The following is a 23,419-nucleotide window of genomic DNA, read 5'->3' on the forward strand; positions in this document are numbered from 1 at the left end:
TGCAGAAGTCACGGGGCGCCTGTCTTATCGTGAGGTGCTTTTTACGTTGCGATGATAGAATGAATTTTTTAGAACTACTCTTTCAGGAGGGCACCTGTAGATGACAAATGAAAGTACCCGAGATTATAAAAATTTGTACTTTCGCCCAGAGGCGAAGCATCGATTGCGATAGCAAATAAACAGACAGCCATACGAAGGGTAGTAGCTTTATCGGCTGTTTAAACTGGTAAACATTTGCATACTAACTAAATTAACAAGCGTGGTGTCAGCGTGCAGAGGCAAACGTGAACACACCACACTCGATGACCGCGGACACTCGCTGTCAAAATGTGAGGAAGCACGACAGCAGCAGCGAGCGAAGTGACCTTCATGCTATTGCTTCAACGCGAACTTAGTGACAAGAACACAGCGAGCACACGCATACCCATTGGACCACAGATCTCCACTGAATGTCCAAAGGACGTCCTACAAACGATATTTTGACGTCCGTCGGACATCCCTAAAGTCCCGATGATGTACTACGGATGTCCATAGGATCGTCCGACGCAATTTCACATCCAACGAACGTTCATCGTACATCAAAATCAAATATTCGGACGTCCACAGGACCTTTGAAGATAACTCATTGGAGCACCAACGTCCTACAGATGTCCAGCAGAGATCTAAAACGGTACACTCGAACATCCCTTGAATATTCGGACGTCCAAGACATGTTTAAATACGAAGTATTATTATTGCATAATCCAGAGTACATCCTAAGGACATTTTTGTCAGGACTATGGGATGCTTCTGGGACATTTTACCAGTCGTCCAAAGGACGTTTGTGGGACACTTGGTTGTGGAATCAGTGTATCCACAGGGCGTCCATATTGATTATACGGCCCATTACTCAATGCTCCCATTGGGCCCGGGCCTGTAAGGTACTTTGAAAATAAATAAATTGCCATAATTGGGACGTTCCTCAGAATGGGCCCTAGCAGCGCAGCAAGCCTGCTGCAATTTACATACCATTAACAAAGTATGCTTGGCCTGGTTTTGTGATGGCTTGTGGGCAACGATGAAAAGGAACTGCATGGCTCTTCCATACATCCATCCCAGCGGTCCAATAAGGCGTCCAAATATTTTTGTCATGCAAAAGCTGAAGTACAAGGAGACAGGCCAGGAATGCAGCCCACTTCATCTCAAAGCACGTTAAATGAAGGCTGCAATGCAGCTAAGCATTTTGCACATGGTTCCCTGCTATGCTAAGCAAATACATTACATACAACTTGATAAAAATGCATTTATTCAAAACACAAGGACATGCAAGCCATACTTTTTTGTGCTAATGGCACCCGCCGTGGTTGCTCAGTGGCTATGGTGTTGGGCTGCTGAGCACGAGGTCGCGGGATGGAATCCCGGGCACGGCGGCCGTATTTCGATGGTGGCGGAATGCGAAAACACCCGTGTACTTAGATTTAGGTGCACGTTAAAGAACCCCAGGTGGTCGAAATTTCCGGAGTCCTCCACTGCGGCGTGCCTCATAATCAGAAAGTGGTTTTGGCACGTAAAACCCCATAATTTAATATTTTTTTTCTGTGCTAATGGCAACGAAGCTACAGAACTAAGTTCTGCAGGCTGCTGAATCATTTGACAATATCATTAAAATACAGCATTTATTTCAATAAAACAGTTACAGGAAGATCAATAGTTTAACTCTGAAATGCACTCAGCAGTTTTCAGTAAAGCCCATCAATACAAACAAATAAAACTCAATAATTTCATCACACACGCTAAGCCATTAGGAGTTATTTATGCCGCACCATGGTTAGTTCAGCACAATGCTTTGGCGGGCTAGTTGGTGCGAATCCATGAATACTTTGTTTAGCGCAAAACAACAGACACAAGAAAGACGACCAGGATAAGGCGCTATTCTCAACTGACATCGTTTTATTGCGTCACTCCATTATAGACCGCTCAAACTAGAGGAACATGCGCAGTGAGCACCATGCGGTGTAGCCACCAACATCCGATCCCAAGAGCGCACTCATGCGACAGAATCCAAAAAACCAAATTCAGCGTTGTACAAGGTTATGGAAGGCACACTAATGCACTGTGCCCCCAATGACTGAATGAAAAAAGCTTCCGATAACTCTCGGGCGGTGGTGTCATGGTTCTTTTTCAAAATCGTGGTATCACGGAACATGGGTTTGCACTTGCATATTTTACAATGCTGAGCCAAATGGGAACCTGTGCCCGTTGGTATGGATCGCTCATGTTCTCTAAGGCGCTCATTAACACAGCGGTCTGACTGCCCTACATACACTTTGCCACATGACAAGGGAATCTTATAAACCACACCGACGCTGCAATCTACAAACTTCACGTGGTTCTTTTCACAATCAGGTTTTTTACTTGTTTTGGAAATACGGCTGCACAACATTGACAGTTTCTGAGGAGCGGAAAACACTACCGGAATTTGGTATCTAGTGGCGACATTCTTTAGATTGTGAGCCACTCTGTGGCAATACGGCACAACTTCAGGCCTCTTCTTTTGTGTGATGCAGTTACTTTTGTGCCTCTTCCCTTTCAGTTTCTGAAGCAATACCTCCGAGACTGACGTCACCACCACACTTGGGTAACCAGCAGCCTGCAGCCTGTTTAACTGTGCAATGAAACTCATGTTCGCAGAGTGATGACAAGATTTCATTAAGGAAGATTCTAAACACATCAAAGCAATGGCGCGTTTCACAGTCTTTGAGTGCGCAGCCGCGTAAGGTAAAAGTTCCTTACGTGCACGTGACGAGTACACCCAACAGGCGTGGCCGGTTTGTAAGGATAGCTGCAAATCTAAAAACTGGAGTTTACCGTCCCTAGATAGCTCATGTGTGAAAGTTACACCTTTGCCATTGTCATTGAACAGAGTTAAAATGTCAGCTACCGTCACGGAGCATTCGTTGTTAGTCTGTTTTATCACAACAAGAAAATCGCCAACATATCTAAAAATTTGAACCGAGTCATTGTTTAAGGCACTCTTAAGAGCGCGGTCGACAAACGATAAAAAAATATTACAAAGAGCAGGCGCCACACATGAACCAATACACACACCATTTTTCTGGATAAAAAGGTTATTTTTGAACCAGATAAAAGTTGCACTTAAATAAAATTCAAGAAGGGACATGAAACTTTCCGAAGACAACCCGGTCGCATTGCGAAAATCTACCTCGCCACTTTCTTCAATGCACGTCATCACACTGCGAAATAGCTCATCATGCGGTATTGAATAGTAAAGATCTTCGATGTCAACAGAAAAAATGTCGGCTACTGAATGGTTGTCTTCCAGAAAGAAAACAACATAGAATTCCGGTAGTGTTAATTTTACTGGAAAGTGGATATTTACTGGAAAGTTCAGAGGTGTACGTCTTAGCCATGAAGGAAACTACTCCAGATTTTCTGCAGGCCTGCTTCAGTGTTTGCACACAGTAAAGGTACGAAATATTTTATAGACGCACTGAACATTAAAAAATTTACTACAGGATCCCTTAAGCAGTTGCAAACACGAACATTACTGGATAGTTCACAGATGCATAAGCAGTTACAAGACACTTGCTTCAACACAATACCAAGCTGATTTCATAGGTACTAGAAGTTACAAGACACCTGCTGTACTTGAATGGTCACAAACACAAATTTACCATAAGTGTTCATAGGCTTGAAGGCCTCTAAGCAAGTAAACAGAAGCTGAATGTGACCTTTCCGTAGTCACAGCCAAATATTGCTGAAGCCGTCACAGGTACCTTGGCGTCTACACAATTAACTAAAAGCTTGCAGCATGCTCGCTTCAGCAGTCATAGCCAGAAAAATGTATTATATGAGTTCACCCGTACCAAAAGCTAGGATTTCTGTAGGCTTGCTTCAGCGGCCACACACAAACACAATTTCATCCTAAAAATTCACGGGTATCAGACAGCCTCGATGGAAGTTACCAGAGGCAGAGCGTGGCTGTTCTTCCGTGGCAGCAGATACAAATACTTCACAGGTATCTTGGCGACTAAACATTTTATTAAGACTCACTGCAGGCTGGGTCAGCGGTCGAAGACAACTCCATTGCAGTTCACGTGTACTAAGAAATTTAGTGGGGCATTTCTGTGGACTTGCTTGAATAGTCACAGAGACAAAAATTAAGCCAGAGTTCACGGGTACATCGGCCCATAAGGAAGACGCCACACGCTGGGTGAAGTCTTTCGTCCATAGTTTCAGATGCAGAACAGAAGAGATCCGGGGCACGCTACACAATTTACTAGTCATCCTGAAGGATCAGTTCCAGTGGTCGCAGACACGAAAATACACTGTTGAGATCAGAGGTACTAAGTTAGCAGATTTCCGTGGGCTTGTTTCTGTGCTGATCATCAACGAAGAATGATGCTGACCCAAAGCGACACCAGGCTGATGGCAGGAACACAGCATGGCTGTAAAGTATGCAATAAAAACGTGTTAGAAATGTATACGAAAATTGCTATCCATCATGTGCATGTTAACAACCTGCAAGTTCTAACAGCAACTTTGCTTCCTTGCGGCTTAATACAAACTCGTTTAGCTAACAGTTATCAGAAAAGAAGTAATGATTTCAGCTCTGCACAAAGATCATAGGAATTCTGGTCTCTACGTCAGCATAGCTATGTCAAGCGAGCAGATAACAGTAAATTATGTCGCAGTTTCGTCCGAAAAGCAAAGCCGCGATTGGGACAGCAAATTACCAGACGGCTATAATTAAGCAGATGTACGTACACGAGCGGGAAAATCTTCACCAATGCGCATGTCCCTGAGTTCTTAAGTTTGTGACCATTCCTTGATACTTCGATCTTATCGCGAAAAGCGAGCAACTTAAGAATGATCGGACGTGTATGTCCCTACTGGAATCTTCCAATTCTATGGCAACTTTCAATCTTGGGACAACTGATCAGTATCTTTTCTGCGAAAAACGCAGCACGGCTGCTTAGCAGTAAACTATTGTTTTCTTCAGGACATTCAGGAAGTCCGAACAAGATAAGATTATTTCGGCGCAAGCGGTTTTCAAGATCATTCTTGTCAACAAGTTTGTTGACCGTGTTACTTAGGAACAAGAATACGTTGGAAGACTCGGAAGGGGGAGTAATAACATCACTGGGTTTAGAAGACAGAGAAGATTCAAGGGCCGTTATCTTAGCAACAAGGGCAGTCACCTTGACTTCATTACTCGAGGAAGTTGTTTCCAAGGCGGCCACTTTTTCTAACAGAAAATCGACATTCTGAGTAAACGATGACATTTTAGATCGAAAATCCGCAGCTGCATCTGTGTTAGGTGACGAGGATTCGAGAGCAGCAACCCGAGATTCTAAGTTTTGAAACCAAGAATCGATAGTCTGACGGAGGGCAGAGACGTCAAGAGCCATTTTTTCCTGTCCTGAAAGCAGTTTATTCAACATTTAGGCAACTGAGGACTCGTCATTATATTTCCGGAAATTTTGCGTAATGAATTACCGGCTAATCGGGTAGCTGGTCTGGTCCCCTGTGCTTTATTCTTGGGGCCAGGATTGAGTTCAACGTGCCCGCTTAAATACAGACTATTAATAATACACAATGCATAAATTGAGCATACAAAGACAAGGCCGTGACGGTGTGGGTAGCCAAGAATTGTAATACAGCTGGGGGGTTTCTTGCGCAGCATTGCAAAACGTGTGGTTGCGAACCTGTCTTAGAGGAATGCGTCATTCTTGGTCGCAGTCGTAATCAGCTCACAAGAGAAATCATCGAAGCAAAGGCTATCATTGGTCTGGGCCATGCATGTGTAAGCTCACCTTCATTATCATTATCAAGCAATGAATTGGCGTATCTCCGACTGCAGCCACAGGCTGTCTGAATATGTTACCACTTGGTCACTATCGGTTTTGTTGCTTGGTTTCTTTGTTATCTCTTGATGTCATATGGTTTGCCGAGTGTATAAGTAGTCTTGTGTCACGAAATAAACCATCAGTTGGAAGTTAGCGCTCACTCTGTTTTCCGTTCCCTTTGATTACCCCTACCTCCTTCCTTTTTTGCTCTTCCTGAGCTGCGCTACAAGCCTAAAACAGTCATGACATACCAACTCGCCCAAACTGCCACGCTTTTGATTATAACAAGGTTCGACTGTCATTCTGCTTCAAAGGGAAGCCATCAGCACTTGGCATTCCCAGTTGGTTCCTGTCCCAACAACCACAAATAAAAAGCAGTTGAATGCTGCTTAACTTTGCTGATCACAAGGGAGCCTGCATGTTCAGCACAATGTAGATGAACTCCATCGCCTCCACTTATGTGCTTGGTGTGGTTTCAGGTTCAGGACCTTAGCTCCAAGATGGACCACCTGGCCAGCCAGGCAGAAGACTCGCATGCTGTGCGACGCCTCGAGGCCAAGGTGCGCGAGTTGGAGTCAAGGCTCGAGCTGGAACAGACAGCCAAGAGCAGGCTGGAGGTGAGTGCGTGGCCAATACACAGGCCCAGCAAGAGTCCTTCTTAGTTAGTGAGGACACTTGGGATAGTTCGTGCATTGTCCCAAGCTGAGACACCTGGCTAAGCAAAGGCGCTCCATTGTCTCAGCCAGAAGTGCCTCGGGTTGTGACTTGAACTTCCAGCAGTGACGACGTGTTGTGTCTGTGCCATTGCGTCAACATAAAATGGGTAGCGGAAGCCCTTTTCCAAAAAAAGTTATGTGCAGAGAATGTTTTTATAGCTTGTGGGGTCCAGAATTTATTTTAACAACATTTACTAAAGAAATTAGTGCTGCTACTGTGGAGGATATTGTTCAAGTCTTTATCACAATTGGTTGGTGTGCTCTTCACCAGATCATGCTGCTGTTCTGTGCAAGGTCTTGTGGCTCTGCACATTTGCAGAAACAAAACTCGTGTCCTATCAGCTTGGCAGCTACAACATGCAGGGCAGTATGGAAACTTCTTAAACTGTGGAAACATTTTAAAACTGTGTGTCTCCATGTGTCTGAGTAAGAGGCAGCTCGCAGGACTGAAAGCACTCAGAAGCAGCAACAATAGCTCAGTCTCAACTGTCGCAGAAAGCAAGCATGCATTGGGAACATAAACTGGCACACATGGCAGTGCTTGCTTCCGTTCATTTTCAACTGTACAGCTTGAAGGAAGGTACACAAATAATGCTTTTGTCTTACTGCATTTGATGGTTTCCTAAAAGATACGTGTAGAGCGTAATTTTTCTGCCGTGACACTGGAGAATTATGCGACAGCAGCGCTAGGGGATAAGTCACGAGACGACGCTGACGCAACAAGCTTCATCCTATATTTGTTATAGGCATAAATTTGTTGCATGCTAATATCAGCTAGAAATATTTTAGATTTGCTTTGTTATATTCCTGTTTCTTATAATGAGGTTGAGTTATGCAAAATGCAAACTTGACTGCACAAAATCTGAAATGAAGGGTATTGTAGGCATCCTTCATTAACTTTCAGATTAACGCCACTCAAGCTTCCTTCTGGTTTCAGGATATGTGTGCCGGGTGTAATGTGTGTGCATTCTGTTGCTGCAGAGCCAGGTGCAGCGCCTGAAGGAGCAATGCAGCCGGCTGCAGGAAGAGTCCGAGCAGGCGACACACAAGGAGCAGCAAAGCCTGGAGAGCTGCCGCAAGCTGCAGCGACAAATGCGCGAGCTGCGCGAGGACTGCACCGCGCTGCAGCACCGTGAGGCTGAGGCCCAGCAACGCTGCCACGAGCTCGAGATGTCGCTTGAGAACGCAGAGATGGACCTGCAGGGCACCAAGCAGGACCTCAAGCTGGCTTGCCAGCGCATCCAGGACCTGCAGGCAGCGCTCGAGGAAGACCTGGACTCTGGCACTGACGTGGCCGAAGACAGGTAGGCTGGGGTTCAAACCTAGTTTATAACGGAACGGGTTGTGACAAACAAATGGATAATATGACGTAGTCGTAATTCACCTTACTCGCCGCATAGCTCGATGCCATGGATTTGATCCCGACCGCAGCAGCCACATTTTCAGTGGCGGCGAAATGCAAAAACGCTTGTGTGCTTAAATTTACGTGCACGTGAAAGAAGCCTAGGTGCTCAAAACTAATCCGTATTCCTCACTATGGCATGTTCATGATGAGATTTGGCCCGTAAGACCCCGGAATTATTTTTAATTCACCTTCAAGTATTTATAAAAACTTATGCTTTTAGATCTCACTTCAACGCAGCAAAAATGTTTCTGTAACCGGATGTAACAAACTTTTTTTCAGTTAAGGTAGAGGATTTACTGATCATTTAGCACCACTGAGACAATAATCTGGCAATGCACAACAATGTTGGCAATGACTCCGTGCTTGCTCGCGACCAGACTGTGCCAGCACACTGACTCCTGCACACAGCTGCGCTCCGTGCATTAACGGGCACAGTAGAGGGGGTCATCTCACTGAGTAGAAGACGAGGCACAATACATTAACAAAACAATTTTCTCATCAACTTCAACTTTGCAACAACTCATTGCAACAACCTCCTGCAGGCAATGGTGGCTTTGAAGGTGGCCGACGGTTTAATGAAGTAATGGATTAATTAGCTTCTACCTCGCCTACAGCTTCATTACAGCGGGGTTTTACTTTATTATTACAAGTTGACAAAGCACACTGTTGACACTTTGACACCAAAATCATGCAAACTGAGGCAGCACGAGAGCATACCCTATTTACTCGAATCTAGGCCAGCCCCGATTCTAAACCGACCCCCGAATGTCCGAAGCCAGAAAAAATAAAAAGACTTACCTCGAACGTAAGTCAAACAATAAATTGATGAAAGCGTTCACAAAAATGAAAAGAACATTTATTTAATATGAATACGTCGAGCTCATTCCTCGTCATCATCGCTACTAGCCTCATACGCTTGCGGACGCACAAAAGCTTGCGTCCACGCACCCACGCATGCACAGATAGTGGGGCACGGCTTGTACACGTCGAAACGAGGCGCTGTCTCGGTGGAGAGCTCCTCTCTGTTATCGCAACACTTATCTTCCTTATCGCTATCATCTCCTCGTTGCGGCACACGCAAAAGGTGTCTCCCGTTGCCCCCTCCAACGTCAAACATTTTTCTCATCGATACTTAGATCCCGCCCGGCTTGAATGTTTGACAGTGCCTCCACGGCTAGCACAACTTTCCGTTTGTGGCATCGCCTGTTTGGTGGCATTACGACAAGGCCATGCCGCACGCCGATACTTGGCCACCTTACTGATACAACACAGGTCAAAATGGCGACGTCACTAATGTACATCGGTTGGCTACTGCCATGGCTAGCAGTGGCTGCAATACTGACTTTTCTAGATGGCAGTAGCCATGCGCCATATTTATCATTTTCAATTACAAACTGGCGTGTTATTTAAAATCCTCGAATCTAAGTCAACCCTAGAGTTTGATATATGATTACCTGAAAAAAAAAAAGAACTGTTGGCCTAGATTCGAATAAATACCGTATAAGACAGGACAAGCACGAACTTGCAACCTTGTTCATGGGCTTATCAAATAAGGTTAGTTGAGTTCACGCTTGTCCTGTACTTTTCGCTCACATAGGTGTAACAAGAAAGGGAAAGATTGTCATCCACCTGAATGTAGCACAAGCTACAAAGGAAACACATATGGGTTTCATAGAAGGAGCGCCTCGCAGCTGAGGAAAAATTCGTCCTGGTCTGGGATTAGAACCCGGCACCAACGCCTTTTTGGGGTGGTCGCTCTGCCATGAGCTAATCAGGAGACTAGCAGATCACAGCATGAGGCTGAATCAATCGACAACTCGAAGGACAGGGACGCAGAATATGGCAAATCAGTTGTGCTTTGTAGCTTCATGCCACATTTGTGTAGCACGAAGCTACAAAGCACAGGATCATAATCTTTCCCTTTCATGATACTTCCTCCACCTTACGCGATTCCGCACAACTGATTTAACATAGGTGTAGCATGTTGGGCCCATTTGGTACCGCATGATTAGGTGTAGGTAGCACACTAAACTGGGACAAAAGGAGAGGCAGGGTTACACATCCGTTGTGCTCTTAGAGAAAGAAGTAGATTTTCTGAGACCGTGAACTACTGTTGCGTTTTATAAGGCACTGGTCACCTCAATAAGCATCAGTTGAAAGTTAGCAACTTAGACATATGTCTTTGTCTCTCTTCTTTTACCTAGTTTATCTTATGCGACCTAGACCAGATTGACTGTCACGTCTCAGTTTGCACAATTTAATTTCCAACTCTATACAGCAATGAGTACTGTGGAAAGACAGAAAAAATGCATCCAGTACTAAAATACCTTACTTGTATCCTACAGTCATCATCCAGTTTTCTGGTCTCCCTAGGTACCACAGTAACGTCTGAAAAATCAGGCAGTCCGAAGAAACGAGTTGCATCCAGAAAACACACCATAATATAAATATTTCTCACGTGGAGAGGGTCAAAGACAGAGTATCAGAGAAACCCGGCTTTGTCAATGCACCGTTGAAGTAGATCTGAAAAAAGCTATTAATTGAGAAAGTTGGAATTTTGCCCGAAACGCGAAGCATTGATAGCAACAGCAAAATCTGTTAGACACCTACACAAAGTAAGGGTGATGGTTTTTTCGGCCATATAAGTTGCATTAACATTCACTTATTAAATAAATTACGTAACAAGCAAACTTGAACAGATGTCACTCGATGACCATGGACACTTGCTGTCACAATGCTGGCATGATCAAGAGCAGCACCAGCTGCGAGCAAACGCTTCGAGCTTCCTCGTGCTTCGGTGCGTCTAAGAAACATGATTATGCCACCTCCAAACAAGCATGCAAGAACATAGTGCACATGAAGCCACCAGCCCAATCTTTCCACCCACCACAGATTACCTCCAAGACAAGGCGCAGGGCAGGCTGAAACTATTTAGCTTGCCAACAACTAAGTGTGAGCAGGAGAGCTATGAAAGTTCTCTTGAGAGAATATGATGTGCCGCACTGTATGCCAGTGCTACACCATGCTGCAAATGCGTTGTGCAACACCATAGCTGCCTTCGCATAAACACACAAAGGCAAACAGCACGGGAACTTTAGGATTATGCCATGTGATTAAAGAAGCATGCATACGGCAATCCCATTAGGTAATTTTTGACAAAGTGTGCAGCCATTCAGAGCACAACATTTTGCCAAGTTGTTGTGAAGTTGTGCTACCGTCTTTCCTACAAAATAATGTCCCAGAGAAGCCTGCTTGCTATTGTGCCAAAATATCTCTTGTTCCCCTTCTGTCAACAAGCCTGCAAGTTCCTTCCTAGTAAAACACAATGATGTATCAGAGGTTTATTTATTTATTCCATAAATTTTCGAAAGCATTTGAATATTGCAATGAACATCACAATAATTTTCACACGACTGAGTGTAGAAAGAAAGTTTATCGTTTACTGTTCTAAGATCACTTGATAGTCCTTCACAGAGGCTTCAAAACTATTTTCGCTTTGGTTTATGGTTTGTGGTTTGTTCCTAATGAGTATTTAAGTGCCTGACACAGTGGTTTTTTGATTGTCAGGAGTTCCTCATTTGCGCAAGCTTTGGCTTTGGGACTCAAATTGAATTCTTGGTGGCATTGTGCGACACAAATGTAGTTCCTCTGAACATCACTTTAGATTGACTGTTAGTACGACTTCTTATTTTTGGACTGAGCCAAGTAATATTTGCTGTTTGAAAGTGTAAAATGCATGCCAGGAATCTTGTGTTGCCCAAGCCCATTTTTTTTTTCTCCTCGCAGTGATTCGGACAGTGACAACGATGTGGACATTGACACGCTCCTCCGGAGGCACGGCCTGGGTAGCCAGTCACGCATGTCCTCGGTAGGGGACATGTCTCCGCTGCCGGTGACCGGCGGAAGCAGCCGCCGCAGTTCGGCTGCCGTGTCACTCAGTAGGTACGCTTGCTCTAGGCATGCCGGAGCTGCTGAACCCTAACAGCACGGCACGCCTTCCCCCATTGCCTCGTTTGCTTGCCTTGAATGGGCTGGGGAGTGCCAGCCATGGCCTTGTGTTGGCAGTGGATGCCTGCAACCGCCTGCCTGTCCTCCACGTCCCGGTATGGCTTCGTTGTAATGTGAACACTGCTTCCACAGGCAGTATCTTACGCATATTGTGCTGCATTTATATTATGCAGAGAAAACGTCCCAATTCATACCACACGAGGTCAACAAAGATAGCGCTATTTTCCGGTTGTCAAGTTTAAATTGCTGAATAGCCAAGGAGAACCTCCAGAAAAGATGGTTTGGTATATGTGCCAAATATATTTGGTAAGATGTGGATGACACTCCTCCTTTGCGCAACAGAATTTTTGTACTACAGTCGAACCTCGATATAATGAAGTCCAATTTGCAGCCGAAAGTCGAGGTTCGCATGTTTCAGCAGTCCAAATAAAGATGCAGGTTCTTGGAACACTCCTGGCGTATGGCACCTTGTAGATAGCAAAATTACAAAGATAACCAATAAACCCCGGAACTAATAACACAACCAAGAGCGTGATGCCAGATAGCCAGCGGGTACGAACGCATTTTTCTCCATTACGCATACGGTGAAGAGCAGGTCTGCAGCAAGCGCCGCGCCTAGTGCTCATAGCTGCCACTAGATGTGGCCATCAGTGCCATCATCATCATGATTTGTCATCACTAAATATAAATAAAATTTTCTTTCACGAAGACATGGCAACCCATGGCGTAAAGAAAATAAAAATTATGCACATACCAGAGCTATGAACTTGAATATTCTTTCGAAGAAAATTGGAAGTAGTATTAACTTGGTGGATCCATGAGGCCACCACTTACCATTAGAGCGCTTAACGCTCGCAGCCATCGGATGATACCGCGCTCAGTAAAGCAATGACGACGTTGATTAATGAACGCTAGAATATTTTATTTAACTACCCACAGAGCAATTCTATGCAACTCAGGTGGAAGCGAAGAACTCCGTCAGCTTCATCTGCCGCTTTTCAATATCGCAGAGCAGCTGCCACGAGTCAACGACATCTGTTGTGTACGCCATACTTTCGTCACCGTCATTGTACTCACGGTGGAGCAGGGCCTTAAAATTAAGGCGAAGGTCCGGGCTTGTTTCATGACCATGCCGCACTTCACTGGCAGGGACTGATCGCGCATTTCAGTGACATACGCCGCAAGCTTAGCCTACAGCTCCGGAAAGCGTCCACTTCGGCACGCGTCACAGGTGAAAATTTCGCTTCGCTGCAGTCGCCACACTCGCACCACCCGTTTCTGATTTGTTTCTTCGGCGTAAAGGATGGCAGCCCTCTTGAACGCTGCTGTGAACGAGTGCGAAACGATTAGTGGGCCTGGAGCACTCATGACGACTGGGGAAGCGTAGAAGTAGCACGTAGCCGGCATTCAAGTGGAATGCGTCAAACCTATGCCAATGCCTTTCAACAGAGAAAGTAATCCGCGAGCGGTGTCTGCTCTTCCATGAACTACCGATACTCCCCGCAAGCGCCGCCATTCTGAGGGTGCCGCCGCAAATGGGAACAGCGGCGCTTCCATCAACTATCGACACCCCCCCATGAGTGTTGCGTGCACTGTAAAACTCTCAAAAATGTTGAAAAACCCTTCCGAAAAGCGAAAAAGCACACGGGATAGCGAAAAGATACCGGTAGGGCCATAGAGCAAACATAAAATTGTAACTATGTTGTAGCTCCCGTTGGTGTCGCTTTTTAGCCGGGCCATGTTTTGGCTTCGATTTTAAGTCGACCCCCCCAACTTCAGACTTCCAAACTTAAAAAAAGTGCTCGACTTACAATCGTGTAAATACAGTAACCAACTGAGAAAACGTGCCCAACGACCGCTGTTCGTAAACTTACTTCCGGTTGACGCTTTCCCGTTCCAACAGGCCGGTGACGTCATAGCGTGACGCGTTCCGGAACTTCTGAAGCACTCCGGCTAGCACTACATGAGCGCGTCTTCTGCGGGTTTCATACGTACACGATAGATGGTGCAGCGGCATGTTCTGCTCCACGTATTGAAGTGCGCCGGGAAAATTTGAGCATTAAAGGGCGCATGCAAATCGCTGTATGCCCGGCTAAAGTTTTCGTCTGCCTGTCAAGGAGGCTCCTGGTACGTGCGTGCGATGCGCAAGGACTTCGTTAAATCGGAAGTGCAGGATAAAGTGACCTCGTTAAATCGCGAAAAAAAATACATGGTTTTCAATGGGGCAGAGATTGGGAAAAATAAAAAGTCCGTTATTTCGAGAATTTCGTTAAATTGAGGTTCGTTATATCGAGGTTCGACTGTACTATGTGGTTAACGGTGCACACAGTGCTGCCAGGAAATTTTGAGCAAGACTGCTCCAGAATTTCAAGTGCATCCACGGTTGTGGTTGCGTCTTGTTTACCGTAGGGATCACAGCTGTTTGAACACTGTCAATGAAAGCATCAAAATTGGGTGGCTTTGGTTTGTAACGGGCTGCCTTGTATTGTGTAGACAGTAATTCGAACCTATAGTGTTACATTATTATGAAGAGATGTTTCTGCACCACGTGCGCTCTCCTATGCACACGTGATGTGTACTCTCCTATGTCAAATGAACTGACATGCACCAGATTGGTATTAAATTAACAAGTCTCCTGTGCAATACATTTATATGTGTATGCTTATATATAATTTATATACATGCTCTATATCTGATAGCACCATTCTAATCTTCTAGTATGAATTACAATACAGTCTGTGCTTGTTACAATGGACCTGCGTACAACAGACTTTCAGATATAGCGGACCATATTTCAACCTTATTTGTTCTACATATTTTGTTAACGTAACAAAATTCGCTCTTAGTGAACTGTGATACAACAGACTATTGGCTACAGTGGACGAAATTAGCGTCAATTTTTTTCAATATTGGGCATATAAAGCATACTTTTGCAGTGTCGACACGGGCTGACAGCTGACTTGCGAGGGTCAGCCGACGATCGTGGCTGAATATTGCCCACACGAAAGAGGAAGGCAGGGCAGAAACGCACCGTCTTCTTTTGTGCATGAGGCACCGGGGAAGGCAAGAGAGGGAGGGGTTCTACTCCGGCGGCTGCTGCTTACGGCATGTCAACACTGCCGCCATATCTTGAAAGCGAACTGTGATGTGGACAAAGTGCACAAAGTGCCGGTAGCTTCGTATGCACTGTGTTTAGTTCACGTTGAAGCGAGAGACAGCACAAAGGTCAATACACTCGCTGCTGCTGCTGCGCTTCTTCACTCCAATGTATTGACAGCAACTTTCCGCGGTTATCGAGCGAGATAAAACTACTGTCCTTACTTTGCATAACTGTCTACTAATTTGCTATCGCAATCGATGCTTTGCCTTTCGGGCGAAGCTGAGACCTTTTTATTGTTTGTTTTTTACTTTGGACGTTCGTCACTCACTCTTTGCAATAACGTTGTTAGACATCACGACGAATGTTTCGGAAGTGAGGCGTTTTGGATATTATCGACTTCGGACAAAATGGACGTTTGTTGTCAGACTATCAGGGTTCGTTGTATTGAGAGTCATCTATAATTTGTAATTATACAGGTGCCAAATTAACAAGCTTTTACTGAAGTAATAATTTTTCAACACAAAAGGGAATTGTGCCTTGCCAGAAAATGTGCGTTATATGCATAATCATACCGAATATGCAATCACTATGCTGCATATTTACTATTTATACTTAACTGCAAGAAATAATACCAATATAGCAAGTTATACAGTAGAACCTCATTTAATCCTGTTATGTATGATTTTCCGGCACCAACATTCATGATCGAGAACATAATGTGACCCAATACAGATACGCTTATTTTTTTGCCAGTTCATACATTCCCAAAAAAACAAGGATCTTTTGTCACAAACGTTCAGTAAATCGCCAAACTGCGATATGATATGTTTTTCGGCCGCTAGACCCCTTGTAAACAAGAAAACGTCTGAGGCATGTGTGATCGAGAACAGTAGCCGTCTGCAGCAGCAGCTTCCCCGCGATTCGCGCCCGCCCGTATCACAGGAAAATGCTGGTGCGCACTCAGTTCCTCATTCTGGTACCAACAAATCTCCTCCTGGGTTAATGCGCATTCACAACTACCACCACCAACCTTATTGCGAAGAGCAGCTTCACTTATCTGTTTCACAGCGCGTGGGCCTTAGTGCTACTGGGAACTTACTGCACGCATTTAACAGGCAGTGACCAAAATTCGCCACTGTTCCCTGCTGCAGGCGGCGCAAAGGCAGCGTCGTGTATTGCTCTGGGGGAATCGTAGGCATCGTATTCCGGTGTTGCCCACCAGCTCGATTTCGTTTATATTATTCATCACAGTCCTAAAACACTACACAGTTGTAAAATGACAACATGCGTCTCGGGTCGCTGAGATGCCCTACGGCTCGACACGCATTCATCGCTGTTGCATGCCACAACGGCGGCAGATCAAAACTTCCTACCAAAATGCTCTACTCGAAGAAGCTCGAATTGGAGAAGCGCAAATGTGAGCTTGCCACAGTTGCAAAGAGGACAACACGCGTCACTGGGGCTCGAGCCCCAGCAACACGACTCGTGTCGGCTTTTCATGCTGCAACGATTCGCATAATGCTTGACATTATGTAATTGTCAACTACAGATGAGTCTGTCAATATTTAGTGACTTGCAGTCGTACGTTTTCTCGGTTAGTATGTTCTTTTCTCGCATTTTCTAAAAGATATGTATGATTGAGGTTCTGCTATAAGGAAAACTCGCCTTGTGCTTTATTTGTAGCTTCCTGCTACGCTCGGATGAATGACAATTTTCTCTTTTCCTGAACCTTGCCCCGCCTTGCGGGCTTCCACAGAACTTGTTTGCCATGTTCAGTGTCCCTGTGCTTCAAGTTGTCGAATAATTTCACCACACTCCGCAATCTACTTGCTTGCTGGTTAACTCAGGTTGTAGAGTGACCATCCGAGAAGGGTGTTGGTCCTGGGCTTCATCCCAAGACCAGCACAAATTTTTCTTCAGCTTCAAAGCTTTCTTTCTTCCTTATACTCGGTTCCACACATAGCACTCAATGCTGTGGAGGCCAGAGAGACTTCTTGCAGTGGCTTCATTTGTGCTTGGATATAGTTCGAAGTTTTTTTACCGCAATTTTGCGTAACTGTTTTTTATATAGGCTCAGTATTGAATGAAACAAGTTTTAATCCTTCGAAACAAACACACTGTGGTATACGGCTGCTAATGTGTTGTTTTACATCGCTTTTTATTTTTGTCATTCTTTTGGGGTTCACTATTTCCAAACTGTCGCAAGGAGCCTCACATGCATGCTCGCACAAGAGAATGCTGTTGGCACACAGCGAGGCATGGACGAAATGCGTGAAGTGATAGCTTTTCTTGACCGACCTTCTTGCATAGCTTCCACAGCGTTGACTGCTATGTATGGAATGGAGTACTATAGGTTTCCAAAACTCAAGTAAATGCTATATTAAAAATACTGGGGCATTCAATCATATTTTACTGCTGCAGCAGCTAAGAGCTCACAAATGTACACCTTCTAGAATGGTAAACATAGCAGCTCAGAATTTGGGCATCTTGATATAATCAGGCTAATTTCCTGGCGCAGCAGAGATAGTGATCTATTTTAGTGAGAAGTGAGACGTTTAATAATAGGATCCTGTTATAATAGTGCTGAGTATGGAATTTGAGTACCCAAGCTGTTCAGACTTATTGAGAGCCAGGAACACTATTCAGTAACATTCATTGTGTGGTGGCCCTTCGCAAAACGAGTGCCTGGAAGACAATATTTTTGCGCCATATTAACACCTGCACATTCTCCATGAAAAATCCGTTCTTGCCTTCAACTCAGTGTGTCAGTACTAAGAACCTGTATGCATTTTTCGGATGCTTGTAGCATGTCTAACAAGTGTGTCATGGTCTTGCTGAATTTCAAAAGTGTTCTGTTGTAAAATTTGCATGTACTAGTCCAATAATTATTTGCTTTCAGTACTGTCCTGAAACAAATTACACAGAATTTATTGAGCCTTTTCACTGTGTGGTCTGTTCAGCTATTCTGCTAGAAATCATGTGATTATTCGGCTGCATACGATAGCATTCTAGCCTAATAGCTTGAGCATTTCTGCCTTTGTCATACTATTGTAGTTTGTAGTAATGTGCATTTGGCTGATCAGTCAGTTAGGTACTTGCGCACATCTCTAGGAAGATTGACATTTCGCTGCTCTATACAAAGTCATAATGCTTAAATTTGGCCCTAGAATCAGCAGCTGTTTTCAGGCTACCTAGTATGCCGTAACGGTGATGCCACTTACTAGGCATATTTCTCTGGGTGCCTCATATTGGTGCTGCCATGCCACAAAACATAAGTTTCGTAAGTAACCGGCCATTTTGTTACCGTCCATGTCATGTAGCATCAAAATAACCTGCATGATTGAGGTCGTGTCTTGCCAGTATTTTGTCATTGGAGAAAAGAGGAAGCAAAGAATGCCAAGAGGGTTCCAAAAACTTTCTGGAGTTATCTCTGTGCATACTGCTTAGTTGTATAAGATTTAGTAGCTTTTACAGTAGAACCTCGTAGACACTATCCCGTCTTGCAAGACTTCCCGGAGCAACGTTTGCGAGCAAGAGCATGAATAAATGAGCCATTACAGTCGCTCTTTTTTTTCGCCCGGTTAATTTGTTTCCAGCAAACATGATCTTTCAGCATCAGCATTCAGTACATCGCGAAACTTTAATCGTATGATATGTCATCCAGCTGCTAGATTCCATGTGAGCAAAAAAGCGATGCAGGCATGCATGATCAGACAAACACAGTGCATTCTACTACATTTCTGGTGTAAACCTTAGGCAAAGGCGTAATCGTGAACCTGTTTCATTTAAAAAAATTTTTTTTCGATATAAACACTCGTGGAACGCAATAGGTGGCTTGGGCATTATGGCTAGACAAAGCATCACAAGATCTCACCACCGGTGTTGTTGCTGCGATACACCTCTCTGGTAACCTGGTAAACTGCAAACGGTGAGAATTGTGGACATCCTAAAACCCTGTAACGTTGCCTTTCTGTCAAGAAAAGCTGAATTGCCTGTCAGCATGCCCACACCAGACCGTTAAACACTGCTTGCTGCAAATCTGTTGTATGGCGATGCTCACCGCCAGCTTATGTTCGCTTCTCTTGCGGTCACTTAGCCGTGTAGTCTCGGGAGCACAGCCAAGAAGTGACAGGGCCTGATTTTTGCTTCTCTGCTCATCCCGCACTGGCAACACTCTGTTCCCCAAACAGATCGAATGAGAGTCCCATCTCTGGACTGTCATCTGTGAGCCCCGAGCTGGAGCTGGCCGACTCTGGCAGTGGTCGAACAACCTCTTACAAGGACGACCAGCTCGTGGACGTGTGATGTTGCACCGCAAGTGCTACTGCTGCATTCTGGTGGGAACGAGGCTGTACGGCCGCTGCTGGACCCTGGCAGACTGTCGTAAAGCACAGTGCACATTACCGTAACTGGACCACCGACGTTCCTGAATGTTTTTTTTTTCCTGTTCCTCTTGTCCCTAGTGATGTACGCGACGTTGCGACACGAGTGGCAACCAATCCATGGCCCGTCCTTGCCATGGTTGACTTACCCCACTGTGATGCTCCCCGATAGTGTTGTTGCCTCATTCTTCGATTGGCCACCTACCTCGAGGTCAGCCGAGTTCACTTAGTGTATGCCTTTCCTGTTCACCGTTTTTTTTTGTTGTTGCTTGAGGAACATGCATTCCTCAGACACGCTGCCCATCTTTTCTACCAAGTCTCCTAGGAGTGGGACTTTTGAAGAGAACTTAGCAGGTAGCAAATGAGACAAGCATTGAAGCCAAAGGTGTGGCGCTTTCTTTTTTTCTTCATTAACCCAAAGTGCAGTCACACAACCGAGTTCTGTTCCATGGGAAGTCCTAAACTCTCCTGTTGAGACGTTGCTAGTTATGAGCCCTGCAGCACAGTAGTACTTCCTGAAGCATAGAACAGTTATTGTATCACAGAGCAGGATATATGTCACATGTGCAGCGACCACCATAAACTGCAGTGAGCAGAATCCTGATAGAGAAGCTATGGTCTGCATACTTAACGTGCCGGCATGGTCTTCAATGCACATCAAGCTCACAAGCACGCCATAGAGCATGTGCAGAACCTCTGGTGAGCAAAGATGGGAAGGCCACATGCCACCACGGTATATTACTGCTTAGAGATGATGCCTTGCTTCTTAATTGATTGGAACGTGCAGTGGCTGTCGGTGTTTGCTGCAAGTCTTTTGTGCGAATGCCAGAATTTTTAAGCCTTAAGCTTACCATTGATGGCAGATTTTGTGGAGTTACTCGAGTTCAGCCAGTATGAAAAACACTGTACACTGAGGTGAACAGGTATAAGCCCGTACACCTAACTGGCCATCACTGAGGCAATCACAAAACCAGTTACCAGGGTAAAGTCTGCAACGCATATTCGCACAAGCAGTTTCCTGGCAATATATATATGCACACAATGCCAGATTCCTTTGTATACACCAGAATGTTTTTCGCTGGAGCCTTGTTTCTGGTTGCCTTTGGCTTTGCTGTATGCCATGCAAAGCCATGCCAGTACAGCTTTCTTATCTCGCCCTTGCCTGGAACATGTTCGTGGCTTTAACTGGACATGCCAGCAAGTGCCTTGCTTTTTTAGACAAAGTTTTCAAGGATATTGCTAGCTTTTTGGCCTAGACTTGATGCCTCTTTTCGCTAGCTTCATATACAAAGCAGTGTCAAGAACAGCCCATACCTTAAGAGTTGAATTTTGTACACTTATTCACCCACTTGGCTGCAGTGTTCATTTTGACCAGTGTAAAAATACGCTTGCACTAGTTGCATTTTATTGTGAGCTTTACCAGGGAAATGAACTGCTCAAAGCTCAGTGAATTTGTTTACTGAGGCTATTCGAGAATTGTGATGTTTGTTTGTAACAGATAAATAGGTTTATATCTATGTAAAGGTCTATGTTTATTTCTGCACCATGGCCAAGTTCTTGCATTGTATTGTTGTTTCCGTCTGAAATTGTGAGCATAAAGAAAAAGCGAAATATAGGTGTATGCAGAACTTGTTGCCACTCAGATTCACAGGCTTTCTTTTTTTTTTTGTTGTTGTTGTTCTGAAACCTAACATTGTTTATGATCTGTTCTTCTGAAATTTATGGCCTTGTATATTTTCTTGGGAACATGCATATAATTTATATGATTGTGCTAATGTCACTTATATTTTTTATCTTTTTCTAAGTTTTTTTTGCTGTTTTGCATCAGAGTGGCTTACTACCTAGGCACTCCAATTGACTATGTTGTTGCCATTGGTTAATAAGGTTTGTGTACTCTGTCTAAACTATCACAGATAATTTTGGTGTCACTAGCCTGACATCACTGTTGTGTTCTGCTACTTAGGTTTTATGACATCTCTACAAAACACTATTCTTTTCCCAATTTATTTCCTTTCTTTTTTTTCAGTCAGAAATGGACAGGGCAATGATTGCAACTTGGAGTCGCTGTGTTGCACTTAGGCTGTGGCGCACTCAACAGCGAGTGTTGGTCACCTAGATTGTTGTATACACCCCTTTTTGGGCCCCACCCTTTCAGATACGTACAAGAACATACTATAGCTGTAAATGTATGTATAATTCTGTAATTATGCTGAAAACAGGCGTGAAATGTTTGGTCGAAAGCCAGTGACAGCGGTGTTTGTATATCCCCTATGTGTGAGTGCTTGTGAAATAAAGAGAAATTACAAATATTTGTTTCCACGTTTTCATTTAATCTTGGCAGTACGATGACTGATTTTTGTCCTGTATAAGGTGCACAAGTGTACAACAATGTGTGCGGCGTTGATGGACAGAACGCGGTGACGGGTGAGTTGCCCATGGCACCTGACCTTTAACTCCAACATGTTTAAAGACTAGCAGGGTGTCTAGCAACTGTGAAACGATGAAATATCGGACAAATTCTAAGCACCTGGCTATGTCGTGGAACTACCAAGGAACTATTTAAAAGTGAGATGTCAGGGAAATCGCCTTTCTTACATAATCCTGTAGGTCAGCCACTCTGCAAAGCGTTTAGGCTCTTCACAGCACCCACAAGTCAGCGTTTTCTTAATAGCAATTCCGGCTTTGACCAACATATCAGAACAATTGGTTGGTGAATTACGGACAGCACTGGCTTCTGGCTTATTAACGCAGGCACATTCTTGGTCTGTGCTAGCACTTGCTGCTTCAGGGCTTCCACGTTGACGAGACAGTGAAGATTCCTACGTGCCACAGCAATGCAGTTGCTTGCACAGAGGGCGTGCCGTAAGATGTCGTCTGTTGCATGTTGATAATGGCAGGAGGCAATCCGGCCAACAAAGAACCAAATGTTGTGGTCCGCTATGAAGCATATTTTCCGGTTGGGTTGATGCTTCCTAGCACCCACATGGTAGCCAATAGAGACACACTGTTACAGTCCGTTTTTAATATAATGGTGTTATAGCCAAATTTCACCCACTTTGTAGGTATCCAACACAAAATATGGGGTGATCCCGAAGGCAGTGCAGTTGAACACAAAATATTGTTGCGCTATCTGTCATAGAGGAAGAAGGTAACTGGCATGGCGAGACATTCTAAAGAGTGAATTTGGCATGAGAGAAGCATGTGTTTAATCGTTGCCTAACTGTTCAACCACTGGGCTGCTGTGTTAGAAGACAAAGGTTCGATTCCAGCATTGGTCCCACAGAGCTTCGTGGTATATATAGGCAGATTTCACCCACTTTGGCGAAATGTAGTTGGAAACTTGAGGTGTGCACAGGTAAAGGTGTATGAAATCGCAAGTTTGTGAGAGACACGAAGTGTAGTAACATCACTTTGACAAACCAGAGCATGTAACGTTGCCCATGATCAGACTTGTGCACCTTACAAAAGAAAGGTAACCTAATTCTTCATATGAAGTTTGTTGCAGAGGCCAATTACTGCCCCACAAAAGTAATTGAGCAATTACTTTTACGTTACTTTCTTCCCAACTTTTATTAACATTGTACAAATACAGTAAATAGAACAAGCTGGCCTGGCTATTTCATCGAGCCTTCTGCAGCCCTTTGCACTTCGTTTGCCTTCACAGCAATTTTTTTGTTATTTGTGTCGGTCATCACTATTTTTCTCAAGAGGCCAGCAGTGACAATGGGAAATTGCTCAGTGAGCACGCTGAATGGAAGGAAAGGGGCGTAATATATAAATACTTTGCACACAATATTGTGGTTGCTCAATAACACGGTGCTTATGCCTGGGCATTCTGTAAAGTGCAGCGCTTCATTGTTTCCGTGGCTCTGAGAAGGGTCTCCTGGTGAGGCAAATGAAAACCTGAAAAAATGTTTCGTAGGCAATTTCCTGAAATCAGTGTCCAAATTGACTATCAC

The 23,419-nt window shown here is 44.5% G+C and overlaps 1 long non-coding RNA gene across 1 annotated transcript; it reads left to right on the top strand.

Moving 5' to 3' along the window:
• The first annotated feature begins 11,826 nt into the window (after positions 1–11,826).
• On the top strand, positions 11,827–21,769 carry LOC140216822 (uncharacterized). The gene is made up of 2 exons (XR_011893516.1): positions 11,827–11,912; positions 19,269–21,769. It is a non-coding gene; the product is annotated as an uncharacterized lncRNA (long non-coding RNA).
• Positions 21,770–23,419: the final 1,650 nt, after the last annotated feature.

The sequence above is a fragment of the Dermacentor andersoni genome, chromosome 3 (assembly GCF_023375885.2).
Source record: "Dermacentor andersoni chromosome 3, qqDerAnde1_hic_scaffold, whole genome shotgun sequence".
In the NCBI taxonomy this organism is placed as follows: Eukaryota; Metazoa; Arthropoda; class Arachnida; order Ixodida; family Ixodidae; genus Dermacentor; species Dermacentor andersoni.